The sequence below is a fragment of the Rhinolophus ferrumequinum genome, chromosome 19 (assembly GCF_004115265.2).
Source record: "Rhinolophus ferrumequinum isolate MPI-CBG mRhiFer1 chromosome 19, mRhiFer1_v1.p, whole genome shotgun sequence".
Lineage (NCBI taxonomy): Eukaryota > Metazoa > Chordata > Mammalia > Chiroptera > Rhinolophidae > Rhinolophus > Rhinolophus ferrumequinum.
The window spans coordinates 41,111,339-41,125,865 of record NC_046302.1 but is presented as its reverse complement, the minus strand read 5'-3'; the positions used below and the strand labels follow the sequence as shown (position 1 = coordinate 41,125,865).

At 40.7% G+C, this 14,527-nt stretch overlaps 1 long non-coding RNA gene across 1 annotated transcript; it reads left to right on the top strand.

Annotated features, from left to right (window-relative positions):
- The first annotated feature begins 17 nt into the window (after window positions 1-17).
- Window positions 18-13,701, top strand: LOC117011783 (uncharacterized). The gene is made up of 2 exons (XR_004421067.1): window positions 18-184; window positions 12,426-13,701. It is a non-coding gene; the product is annotated as an uncharacterized LOC117011783 (long non-coding RNA).
- Window positions 13,702-14,527: the final 826 nt, after the last annotated feature.

Genomic DNA, 14,527 nt, shown 5'->3' with positions numbered 1-14,527 from the left:
CACAGCTGGGCGGGGCCCAGAGGCAGGACTGGGGCGGGGCTTGATCGGCTTTGTAGCAAAAGGCTACCTGAACCGGTGCTCCTCCTACGCCGTACCGTCACGGGTCATCTCAGGCAGTGGCCGGTCCTCATCGATGCCCAGGCAGGAGTCTAGCGCTCCGGGGATCACATGGAGCGCTAATCCGGTAGGTCTCCAAATCAGAATCACCAGGGGCAGCTTTTACAAGTTCCAATGCCTAGGCCGTACCCCAAATCAATGCAATCAGGCACTCTGGAAGTGGGGCCCAAGCCTTAATATTTTTTAAAACACCTCAGATAATTCCAAAAAGCAGCCACTTCTGTGGGCTAAAAGACCCGGCTTCGAGGAATTTACAGTCTTTGTAAGGGCAAATACAAATTTGCAGTAAGAAAAAGTTTAATTCTCCCTGTTGAACCAAAGGGGAAAGTACCCCAGAGCCGGTGTGGCAGCTCCACAGTCATCATGTATCCAGGTTCCTTTCATCTTTTGGTGCCACCTTTCAAAGCATCATGCATTTTGACCTTCAGGTTGCCTGTGGTGCAAGATGACCCTGCTAATTTCTCCCTCAGGTGTTTGTCCCAGGCGGCAGAAAGAGGAAGAGGCAAGGGTAACAAACAGGCTCACCTGTCAGCTGAGCTGGCATCTCGAAAGAGTTTTCCTGGAAGCCACACCCGATGGCTTCTATCTGCTTTCCATTGGTCACTCACATCTATGAGGGAGACTGGAAAAAAAAATCATTAAAAAATAGTTAACCTGGATGGTTAACATTGCATCCTCAACAATATAGGGGTTCAGTTTGTAAGGGAAAATGAGAGCATAGATTCTGGGTAGGCAATAGCAGCCTAGGCCATTTCTACTTATTACTTGAAAAATTTTTCATTATGGAAATCAAACACATAAAGTTAGAAAGAATAGTATAATGAACCCCATGTCCAATCCATCACCCAGTTTCAACCATTATTAACTTATTGCAAATCTTGCTTCATCTGTACCTTCTCTCCTACTGGAGTATTGAAGCAAATCTTAAGCACAGTATCTTTTCACCTAAAAATATTTCCATACTTATCTCCTAAACATAGAAACTCTTTAAAATATACCATATTAGTATTATTAGGGGTAAACATTTTAACAATTATTCCCGAGTAACAAATATCCAGTCAATGTTCAATTTCCCCTGAAAAAAATGTTTCTGTTAAAAACAGTTGGTTTCTTTGAATTAGAATCCAGACAAGATTTAAACTCTGTTATTTAGTTGCTACATTTTTTAAGTCTCTTAAACTCCACACACCTACTTATTTAGAGCTAAATTCCTTTAGCAGGAGCAAAGTCTTTCATTGTAGGACTAAATGTTAGGCTCAAAATGTCAGTATTTTAGGAAAAATAATACAGTAGTAGAAATTCACCACTCAGCATCTAGGACAAACATTATAAGATTATTTCCCATGAAAAAATAAACAGGAAGAAGAGAGCATAAAGACACTAAATAGAAGAGGGGAGGGGGAAATGTGGGAAAAATACAGAAATGAGCAATTGGATCACGCTGCTCACTTCATATTTCTTTCTAGGACTGGTTTATTTGTCAGGACTCCTTTCATTGAGATGACAGAAACGCCATTCAAACTGACTTAAGCAAGCAAAAACAAAACAGAACAAAACAGACTTTATTGTCTTATAAAACGTAAAGTACATGTTGTGTGTGCGTGTGCGTGTCTAGTTACAATTGGACACAGGTACTCAAATGTACTATTAGGAAGCCATCTCCATCTCTCAGTTCTGCATTCCTCTGTGTTGATTCCATTCTCAGGCTGTCATTTCCCTATGGTGACCTCTGGTACCTCCAGACTTATATAGGTTAGCAGTCAGTTCTTGCTTTCCTAGGAGATCTAGGAAAAGCCCCAGGATTGCAGCTCATTGGCCTGACTTGAGCCACTCCTAAACCAATCTATCTATTCAGAGGGATGAAATGGTCTGATTGACTAGACACCCTGGAGCTGGAGGCCAGATCAACTCTACCCAAAACTCAAGGACTCAGAATAAAATAGAGGTGGTTTATAAAAGGAAAATCTAACTGCTTTTATGAGACAAAGGAGACAGAGAGATGTGTTTGGGGAAGGTAAAAATGAAACAAAAACAAAGACCTATCTTCTTCAGGGTTATAACCACATATATACAAAAGGGAAAAAATGAAAACACCAAGATGTAAGAAATTGCTAAACTGTTCCTTGCAGAAATATGAGCAAGAGTAAAAATAATATAAACTCTGGTCTTCAGGGAAAAATAATAACATCAGTTAATATTTATTGGATACTTACTCTACTCCAGGTATTTTACATGTATTATCCTGTTTTATCTTTGTATAATAATAAACTTATGAATACTTACAATTCTTTTTTCTTTTTTTCATTTATTTATTTTGACATGCAATATTATATTAATTTCTGGTGTACAACATAGTGATTAGACATTGATATAATTTAAGAAGTGATCCCTCTGATAGTCTAGTACCCACCTGGCACTGTGCATAGTTAACACTTAAAATCATGCTCTGCGCTTTACAGATGAGGAAACTGAGATTTATAATTAACTCGCACAAATCAATAAATGCCAAATCCCCTCAGAGCCTGTCCCCCTCACCAGGATGCTCTACTTCTCAGAAGTAAGGGATCATTTGCTCCCATATTTTGTCTTTCTGAGCCTGAAGTTTTCCATTATTGTTTAAGTCCCCGTGTCATGTATATTAATTACTACATGAATAACTCTAGATTACTTATGAACTCCAAGTTTTTGACACCCAACTGACTTTGACAGAAAAGACTTTATTTGTACTTTTAGTATCTCTCTTTTTCTTGAAGCTAGGTGTCAAGTTTAACTTCTGGATGTGCACAAGTCAGAATTAACTAGGTGCCTATTATAAAATAATGATCAATGATTAAGCAGCAGGACTCTGCGTTTCTGGGCAGCTTGGGAAATATTTATTTTTCTGATTTTGAGCAATGACTAGTGACCAGTTGGTTCAATAAGTCTGAGGACAGTTCATAGGCCTCTGGTGCTGACTGGTCTTTAGAACGCCTGCTCTAAGAGACGGGGCACATTCTGAGATGCCTCACTGATCACACGGGATAGGTCTGACCTTTTGGGGAGTCATAACATCCAAGGCAGATTATGTTTTTCCATTTCCTACTAAACTACACTCCTTTGGCTTGTTCTTAAAAGCTACTTTTCAAAGCTATTTTAAAATTAAAATCCAAGGCATTTACTTGTAATATGGTTCTCACAGGGATTATTTCTCAATTCTCATTAGCTGTTATAGCAGTGGAGGTGAATCATCCCAGAAAATCAAACTACTTGCGTTTACAATGTCTCATACCCTAAAATGATTTATAGCTCTGGTGGATATATATATATATATATATATATATATATATATATATATATATATATATATATATATATATATATATATATATATTACCAGAAAGGAAAGGATAAAAGAAAAAAGCTTACACTTTTCCCCTAGTGCTCTCTCATTTTATTGAGTTTTTATCTGGTGTACAATTTTCTAGTGTTATAGTCAGAGCTCCAGTATGTGTGCCACCAGGCTCCCTTCACAAAGGCCCAGAGGTGTGTTGTATGATTAGAGGCAGGAAGGGAAGGTACCAAAATGGCAACTATCGTGTAAGCACTAGTAAGTGTTCATTATTCCTTTCTCTCTCTCTCTTTCCCTCTCCCTCTCCCTCATGTAAACCTACACCAAAAAACATCAGGAGACCCTTTCGTAAGAATACCACTCAAGTCTCTGATTTTGAGAAGTAGGACTTCTGAGATCACTTCCAACTCAAAGCATTAGGTTCTTCTTCTTGTGAAACATATTCCCCCCTTCCTGTAGTCTGCTTTTAAAATAAAAGTATGACTAGGTAAAGATTAATCGACTTTTAAGTTAGAAAGGAGAATTAAGACTGTCCCACAGATTTTCCTTCCCCTACTTAACAAAATATACCCAAAATAAGTTTGTTTGTTTGTTAAAAAAAAAACCACTCTGTCCCCCCCCCATCACTAATAATTGCCAACAAAGAAACAGATAATGTAAGGTAATAAACTTTAAAAACTGATGTCAAAGACGGGAACAGAAGATCATGGAGCAGAGAGGAGAGGCAGAGCATGACCTGGCTCCTAACCACATCGCCACACCTGAAATCATTTCCCAGAGCTGCCGTTTTGAGTAGCCCTGATGAACTCTCACGCCTTCCCACCCCGCCCTATCCCGCCCTACGTGAATCATCCCTTGGTCCAGCATCTCCATGCTGTAGACACTCTCTGCCAGTTAGTCACTTAGTACCTTAGACACCTCGGTTATCAAATCAACTGTTGCTGTATCACAATGCCTGTGTTCAGGTAACCCTTATTTTACTTATTAATGACCCAAGAGTAGTGACGCTGGCAATTCGGATATGCCAAAGAGAAGCTGTAAAATGCTTCCTTAAAGTGAAAAGGTGACAGTTCTTGACTAAAAGAAAGAAAAAAAACTGCTGATGTTGCTAAGTTCTACGGTAAGAACAATTTATCTGTGAAATTGTGATGAAGGAAAATGAAATTTGTGCTAGTTTTGCTGTCACACCTCAAACTGCAAAAGTTACAGCCACCGTGCGTGGTAAGTGCTTAATTAAGATGGAAAAAGCATTAAATTTGTGGGTGGAAGAGATGAACAGAAAATGTGTTCTGACTGACATAACTTTTATTACTGTATTTTGTAATTATTTTATTTCATTGTTTTTAATCTCTTACTGTGCCTAATTTATAAATTAAATTTCATAAAATGTTACCATACCTATGTATGTATAGGAAAAAACAGCATACGTAGGGTTTGGTACCATCTGCAGTTTCAGGCATCCACTGGGTCTTGGAATATATCCCCTGCAGATAAGGGGGGACTACTGTATCAATAATCACTTTAAATGTGAATGGTCTAATTACAACAATTAAAAGACAAGAGATTGTCAGAGTGGATTTAAAAAGAATATAAGACCAAGACCCAATGATATGTTCTCTATAAGAAAACCACTTTAAATATAAAGAAACTGATAGATTAAAAGTAAAGGGATGGAGACAGATACACAGTAATGATACTAATCAAAAGAAAGCTGAAGTAGTGTATTTATTTTGGACATAGTAGACTTTAGAACAAGGAAAATTATCAGGGATAAACAGAAACACTACATACCTTATTTCCCCGCAAATAAGACCTAGTCGGACAGTCAGCTCTAATGTGTCTTTTGGAACAAAAATTAATATAAGACCCGGTCTTATTTTACTAAAAGACTGGGTATAATACAATATAATATAATACCCTGTCTTATATTAGTTTTTGTTCCAAAAGACACCTTAGAGCTGATTGTCCAGCTAGGTCTTATTTTTGGGGAAACAGTAATTATAGAGGGGTCATTCTCCAAAAAGACATACAATCCTAAGCATGTATGCACTTAACAACAGAGTATCAAAATATGTGAGGCAAAAACTGATAAAAATGAAAGAAAAATAGACAAATCCAATATTACAGTTGGAGATTCTGAGCAAATCAAAGTTTTACCGAGAACACTGTATATCTGTTGTCTTCTTCAGACTTGATAAAACAGATTTTTTCTTTATTGAAGTGCTGGTTGGAAGGTTCTCTTGCCATGTAGCCACTAGATGGCAGGGCAGCACCATTCTTCTTGAGAGTACCAGCAAAACAAAATGCAAACTCGGATATGTGGCCCCAGATAGGAAGTCCATCTGCTCTAAAAGTTGATGAAGCTAAACTTCACTATCTTCTTTTTTAACACTCGCTTTTTTATTATTAAAGGAGAACATATTTGTAATTGAAAATTTGAACAACACTGAAAAGTATAAAGAATAAAATGGAAACTCCCATTATTCCACCTGTCAGAAATAAACAGGTCCAGGTCCTGATTCTGAGGATAAAATGACTAAGTACAGGTGTGAGGTTGGGATTGAGGTTCATTTTTGTTTTTTGCATGTGGATGTCCAACTGTTCCAACATCATTTGTTGAAAAATACTATCTCCATTGAATTGCCTTTGTATCTGTGCAAAAACCAATTGGCCATATTTGAGCGAGTCTATTTCTGGACTTTCTATTCTGTTGCATTGAAGTATGTTTATCCCTTCACTAATACAATACTGTCTTGATTATTGTAGTTTTATGTCTTAAAGGCATGTGAATCTGCCAAAATTCGCTTTGGCTATTCTAATTCCATTGTTTCCATATAAATTTAAAAAGCAACTTGTGTGTATGTACACCAAAAATAATATTTTGACTAGAAGTGTGTTATATCTGTAGCTCAACTTTGGGATGATTGACACCTTAAATATATTGACTCATCCAATCCATGTATCTGACATGTCTCTTCTTTTAATTAGATCTTGTTTGATTTTTCTCATTAGTATTTTGTAGATTTAAGCATACAGATGCAGCATATATTTTGTTAGACTTATACCTATATATTTCATCATTTTGGAGTTATTGTAAATGGTATTATTTAAAATTTTTTGGTTTCAAGTCGATATGATGTCTGTATAGACATGATTAATTTTGTGTGTTGGCCCTTTATCCTGTGACATTAGTAAACTGCTTATAAGTTCTAGGAGCTGTTTTTTTGTTTGTTTGTTTCTTTGTTTTTAAGATTCCTTGGGATTTTCTATGTAGAAAATTATGTTGTTTGAGAATAGGGGAGTTTTATTTCTTTTTTTTCCAACAGATATACCTTTTACTTTTGGGGGGAGGGGTCTCATTTTACTGAATAGGACATAAATAGCAGGTTGAACAGGAATGGTGAGAGAAGATGTCGATCACGTGACATCTGTTGCCTAGGAGCAGCAATCCAAGGATGTCATGTCACCTGACCTCATGGTTTGCAGATGTTGGGGTAGCCAAGAAAGACATGACTCACATTGTTCCACTGGATGGAACAATGCTTTAGTCACATAGAGAAGAGACAGAGCAAGATTAGCTTTTTGCCCTGCAGGGCTTGCTCTGCCAAGGACACGAGGAAATGGTCTGCATGCACCCATCGTGTGCTGCAGGCCAAAGACCCCATCCCCTCCCCTCCAGGAACAGATGTAGCATTGGGGTTGGCTGTGAATATGAACACACTCAAAACAAAGAAGTACACATTAAGCCTGGACTAGGAAAAGATATCCCCAAACAAAGAGATTTGCCCAGTGTGGGCTGTGAGGGCTCTTTATCTCTTTGCAAGGAAATGTTCAAGGCCCAAGAGGCAAGAAGCTACACACGACTGCTTTTCCCAGCAGTGACATCCTTGTATTATTCACAATCTTAAGGAGAAGGCATTCAGTCTTTCACTATTTAAGTGAGATGTTAGCTATCTTTTTTTAAAAAAAACTTTTATTTATTTGTGTTTTTCTAGGACCTATCAACTCCAAGTCAAGGAATTGTCTCAATCTAGTTGTGGAGGGCACAGCTCACAGTGGCACATGTGGGGATCGAACCGGCAACCTTGTTAAGAGCACCACGCTCTAACCAACTGAACTAATCAGCTGCCCTATCGGTTTTTTTTTACAGATGGTTTTATCAGGTTAGAAAGTTGATCTTGTACCTTGTACCTTGCAACTTTATTGAATTTGTTTATTAGCTCTAGTAGGGTTTGTTTTTTATTCTTTGGAATTATATATATGATCATGTCATCTAAGAGTAGAGATAGTTTTCCTTCTTCCTTTCTAATTTGGATGCCTTTTATTCCTTTTTCTTGCCTAATTGCTCTGGCTAGAACCTCCGGTACACTGTTGAATAGTAGTGGTGAGACTGGCCATTCTTGTCTTGTTCCTGATCATAAGAAGAAAGCTTTCAGTCTTTCATTATTTACATGATGTTAGCTATGAATTTTTCATTAATGCCGTTATCATGCTGAGGAAGTTCCCTCCTAGTTTTCTGGGTGTTTTTAACCATGAAAACATGTTAGATTTTGTCAAAGGTTTTTCTTCATCAATTGAGATGATCATTTTTTTCCTTCATTCTATTAAAGTGGTATATTACATTGGTTGAAATTCTTTTGTTGAACTACCGTTGCATTCTTGGAATAAATCTCACTTGATAATGGTGTATAACATTTTAAATATTCAGTTTGATTCAGTTTCCTAGTGTTTTGTTGAGGATATTGTATATATATTTTTAAGGGATATTGGTGTGTAGTGTTTTTGTGAGGTCTTTGGCCTCAGGTCACCTGCCAGAGAAAGGGGGTGGTGATGCAGACCCCTTGCTCTGGTCTGCTCTCCGTAAGGCGAGTTTTCTCAGCCTCGTGTTCGTCCTTGTGTCATGGTCCCCTGAGGCCCAGGATGCCCTTCCTGGTTTCTGTAAGGTCAACCCTGTTCCCACCGGGGATCGCTCCTTCTTTCACCTGTCCCCAGGCATGAGCCGGCTAGACCCTGGCTCTGCCATCTGCCTCTCCCCACATGGAGGCAGAAGTCCAGTCCTTCCATCCGTCCCGCGGGGTGGGAGCAGCTTGGCTGCCGGCTCTTCCCGCGGCGCCCGGGTTTCCCGGCGAAGGTGAAGGGCAGCCGGTAGCGAGCTGCAGATCCCGGCTGAAAAAGGCATTTATTCCCCACCGGGACCCCAGGTCTTCACTGAGAGCCACCCTGGCCGTGGGCAGTGACTGCAGAGATCTTCCTGGGACAGTGCCTGGCGCGGGGACAGCCGAGTCTCCTGGTGCGGAGCCAAAGCCCCTCCCACATCCGCTTCCGCCCAGGATTTGTGGGATTTCGGTTACGGAAACCCATCCTCCCGGAAGTGGATTCGGAGGTTGGATACCTCTCCATCAGGCGATGGACCCCACACGGGACCCGACTTTTGGAGCGCTCTTTTGAGGGGTGATGAGCTCTTGTAGTGCCCACGGTGTCTGGTTGGGGCCCCTCCTGCCTGTGCCACAGTGGAGGTATAAACGAGCAGAGGTGACCCGGTGGGGGTCACGGATGCCGCTACTGCAGGACCTGGAGGCAGGGACCCTAGTTCTCTCCTGCCTGCTCCCAGAGGGGCACTCCTTCCCGCCTATCCCCAACTTAAGCTGGTACAATAAATACCAAAATAACGAAAGCATCCTTGGGTGATATGAAAGCCTTAACCTGCATTATTTTTAAACTAGATGTGATCTACCTAGGACCTAACAGTTACTATAGTGTATAAATTGCAGGTTATAAAGGGATTCTAATTAGACTCTTGACTTTTCTTTTTAAAGGTTAAAGAGGCTCTCAGCCTGCCTCTAGTGGTGAAGTGGGGGGAGTAGTGGAAACAAGGTGAAGACCGTGCAGACTCAGCTCCTCCTGGCCAGGAAGAAGTCACCCGTTCCTGCGTCCTGGGTTCCCATGATCACTGTGAGACTTCCCTCTACCTCTGACAGGATACACACACACCAGGGCAACCAGACCCTCCTGTGCTAGAAGTGGATCACTTGCTCTGCAGGTTGCTTCCATCATGGGATTCCCCCTTCACAGCAGACACGGGCAGCAGACAGCGAGAGGCAAAGTGATCACTCCTTACGTGGTGATCATAGTAAGTGCAGGTGGGCAATATGTTTCCAGGACCCTAAGTGGCCCCCACGCTCAGCCATGTCTAGTCTACCTGGACCAGCACTTAGAATATACCTAAGAAAAGAGCATGCTCTGGAGTGTTGTGCTCAGATTTAAAGATGAGAAAATATAAGAAGTATAATCGTTGCCTCTCCCCCACCACATCACCAAATCTCCATCCATCACTTTATATTTTTGAGGATCTATATTTAGATCTATATTTAAAGAAGCATAACCTGGATATCTTAAAGGTCTTTAAATCTAAAGACACCCTGGAAAGGCATCTTAATAGGGGTAGCAGGTGTCACGAAAGGGCACAGAGCTGGGTGGCAGGAGTTCTGAGTCCTGAGCTGGTCATTATGCATCTCTGTGCACAGCTCATTAGGAAACACAGCAGTGAATACAAGCTCTGGAAGGTTCACCCTTCAAGAAACATAGGATTCCTGCCTTCAGGGAGCTTAAAATCTAAGTAGGGAAACAACTTCCCCATGTATAAAATCATTACATATAACAGAAGGTAATGATGTGCTATGTTGTTTGTAATGGAAGATTTTAGAAGAGAGAAGAGAGAGAAGAAATAATTAAGGGGAAATGGATGGCCGACACAAAAATAGTAGGAAATGGTTTTGTGATGCTCCATTTTGCACGTAGCGAACCTCATTCAACATACAGAACTGCTCCCTCTTCCCTAGGTCCAAGGACCTTAAAAAACCTGGAACTAGAAACCAGTAGACTGGAGGCTTCTGCAGACTGTAGGATTCAAGGTGATACATAGAGACCGGCTTTATGAGAGACAACAATGATGTGCTCAGGCTGGACCAGAGAGCGATGGCCAGGGCTTGTGTAGGAGTCATAGGAACTGGAAAAACCTACGACCAAACCAGAGGGCCAGGCCTGTTCAGTACTCAGTACTTGGAGATTATAGATGAAGTAAGCAGAAAGGAAGAGAGAGGAGGAAGCTGGTGTCTTCTCCAACTGGTGCAAATCTCAGAAGCCTGAGTGTGATAAGAAGTTTGGATAATAGGGGTGTAAGAGCTGGGCTTGGGGCTGGGGATAGAACTAGAGCCACCACAAATAACCTAAACAAGCCATCTTCTTAAATAGTAAATGGCTTTTGGGTGAGACCTAGCAGTGTCTCTAAGTAACTGGGAGACAGCAATTGAAAATGTAACGTGAATAAAGGAGGAAAGGAACTTCTTCCTATGGACACAGTTTATTTAAACCTCCAAACAGTCTTTTTAGGAAGACATTGATTTTGCCCAACTTCTGATGTGGATTTGCAAAGTATAACAATGCAAGTAAAGGGATATAATCTTCCATCTGATAGAAAGAGTCTCAGATTTAAAACAAACCACAATTCAACTATAACAGTTTGAGACACACCCAACCAAATGGGCCCAAATATATAAAAAGATAAAGGACAGGCTGCATATGGACAACATTAGCCTTCCAGTCTCACCTCCAGCTTAAATCTAACACCTTCAAGCCCATTGTCTTAGACTAATGTCGATAATATAGACATATTATCTACAGGAAGTAGATTTGTAGATATACTCAGACATCTTCAGACTTCCCAAGGCAAACCTAGAAATGCTAAACCCCCTTTCCTCCTCCCATCTACTCTCAGGAAAGAGGCAGTCATCCTCAAAGACCAGTCTTCCCCACTTTGTCCAGGATTTTGCCCATTAATTTCTGCCCTCTGTTTACTATGCAATTAATTTCTCCAGGATTTTAAAAACGAAACTTGCTTCCAGCTCTGATCTGCCAATCGATAAATCATTCAATATAATTAAATATTCCTGACTTTAATCTATTTGCTTTTAGCATTGTTTTCATTGAACGTTTTGAATGGTGTCTGCTTTGACTTCTCAGTAAAGCCTCTAGGTGAGTTTTCTGGCAACACTACCTGCAGCGGGGAGAATATGTCCCTGGGTGGGATCAGGGTGGTGCGCACAGCATCCACTATACCTGTACCTTCCACTGACAAACTATTTATGCTCCAGCATGAAATGTCTGGATTGTCCAGATTGTGCTGTTCTGGTCTTGCCCAGCTCCGGGGCCTGCACTTCCACCTGACATGCCCCACAGGTGTTCATGACAGGTTTGGAATTGACAATATCCTCTTATGAACCATCACACTCAGATTTGTTATTGCTTAGAGAAATAGGGTCAGAATTAGAGTCCAGTGGACAGGAGGAGAAGCAGATCAAGAATGGCTTGAGACATGATGGTCAGGTGAGCAGGGTGACTGTGGCAGAACTGCAGACATCCCTGACAAATGTTCCTTTATGGCTCCCTAGCATTTTCTTTTTTCTTCTTCTTTCAAGTTTATTGGGTCGACAAGCTCCCTAGCATTTTCAAAGAAAAGCCCAGGTTCTTTAGCATGACGTACTTGTCCAGTCCACCATTGTTCTGGCTTTTGCTTCAACAACCAACCCCTCTTGCCTCGCAGTTGATCCCACAGCAACATAGCTGTTTGTGGTGGCTGCCACTTGTGTGTGCGTGCCAACCCCACCCTGCAAAAACATGCATGCTGTGACACCTCTCTGCCTTTGTTCATGCTGTTCTCCCGTCTAGAATGTCCTTCAGCCCACAAACCCTTTTTTATCCTCTCTGAATAATTCCGAATCATCGTTCAAAATTTAGCTTAATAATTCCCTTTGCAGGCAATTTCCTTCCAGACGTTTCTAAAATTTGCATTCCTCTATTATTTAATGGTATTTTTTTAATTACTGAAATTGTTTGATTTTATGCCATCTCTCCAACTACATCGTGAGTTGTAGTATTCACAAAAATCTGTTTCCTGAGAGTCTCCACCTTTCCATCCCAACAGGAGAGCGAGCGAGCAACGGAAGTGGGGGCGTGACCAACGATGCGGCGAAACTGCGCACACTCAGGAATTCTACCCCAATCGGAAGTCGGAAGTCGTGGCGTCTTCGGTTACCACGGTGACGAGCCCACTTCCGTTCTCGTACCTCTCGGGTATCCCTTGTGAGCGCCGGGCACAAAAATATAAAGCCAGCCGTTTGAGATCGTGCCGCGGGAGGTGAAAGGCCCCGCTCCCAACGTGGTGATCACTCACGCGAAACGCAAGAATTGCGAGACCCTGAGATTTCTCCAGCGATCCCCACCCCCAGGCTCAACGCAGCCAAACTGGACCGCAGTCAGGACTCCAGTTAAGAGTGAAATGTGCTCTGGTGTATAGTAAGGAGATTTGACAGATGAGTTCACCACTTACCCTACCTCCAAGAAATATCCTCCACCAGTCAATTTTAATGTATAACTTATGTCTCTGGAAAATCAGCTTTTGGGGTTTTGAAGGCCCTTCAGTCTCCCAGACACCTGGGAGCGCTGTCTCCTTGTGATAGGGCATGTGTGTCCCAGAAGAGACACAGGGTTGGGAGGCAGTTCCGGGCTCTGAGTTGGCAGATAACCAGCCTGAGATGGAGAACTGGTACTGTAGCTCTTGGAAGGTAGTCTGTGGAATGTGATGAAGTTGTGGGTGTCATGCCTGTCTCAGCCCTCTCAGTCTTCTAGGGTTGCTTTATGTGATCAGTTTAACCCTGAGAGCTGTTTGGCCCAACTGACCCTGGAGACCTGGAAATTGGAGAAAGGATGGCTGACTGTTGTTAGGAAGGAGACCGAGGGGATGCTGTTTGCCATAGAATGTTGATAGGTTCTGCATAGTGCTGAATAGTGTTGGTATAAGCACCCGAATTCCTTTGTTTCTGTCTAGCCTGTACAGTACTCCAGAAACCTCACCATCTGTACTTATGTAGTTACAGAGATAGTAATTTAGCCCCAGCAATGTGTACACATGATGAAACACTCATTTGGTCACAATTATCCCATACTGGTGGCAATGTAAAATGATGCAGCCACTTTGGAAAACAGCCTTCCACTTCATCAAGTAATTAAACATAGAGTTACCATGTGATCCAGCAGTTCCATTCTTAAGTATATAACCAAGAGTGTTGAAAACATGTTTATGCAAAAACTTGTATTCAAATCTTCATATCAACATTATTCATAATTGTCAAGAAAGTGGAAATGTCCCAAATGTCCACCAGTAAATGAATGGATAAATAAAATGTGGTATATCCAAACAATGGTTTGTCATATAAAGGAATGAAGTAATAATACATACTACCACATAAATGAACCTTGAAACTATGCTAACAAGCCAGTCACAAAAGACTACATATTGTGATTCCATTAATATCAAATGTCCACTCGAAGCAAATCTATAGAAACAAAAAGTAGATTTGTGATTACCCTGGGCTGGGGAGGTTGAGGGGAATTGAGGAGTGATTGCTAATGGGTAGAATTTCTCTCTTGAGGTGACGAAAATGTTCTAAAATTGATTATGGTAATCTTTGCACAACTGTGAGTATACTAAAAAATTATTGAATTGTGAACTGCAAATGGGTGAATTTTATGACATGTGAATTATATTTCTATACAGTTGTTTTAAAAAAACAATGAGGAAAATAAAATTCATTGCTGGTGAAATTGGTACAGACACTTTGGAAAAGTTTGGGAGTCTAAAAAGTTAAACCTACTCTTACCACATCACCCTGCAACCCCACTTAGATATTTACTCAAGAAAAATGAAAATTTATGTTCACAGAAAAAAATTTTAAGCAATTATTTATAGCACTTTTATTCATAACCCAAACTGAAAACAACCTAAATGCCTCTCAACAGTTAGATAACATAAGGGACATTCATACAAAGAACACTACCACAATTAAAAAGAAGGAGATATGGATACATGCAATAACTTGGATAAATTTCAAAAGCATTAATCCAAGTAAAAAAGACCTACATAAAGGGTTACTTTTATATGACATTTTGGATAAGGCAAAATTTTAGGACCAGAAAACAAATCAGTGGTTTCCAGGTGCTAAGGATGGGGGAGAGTTTGAGTACAAT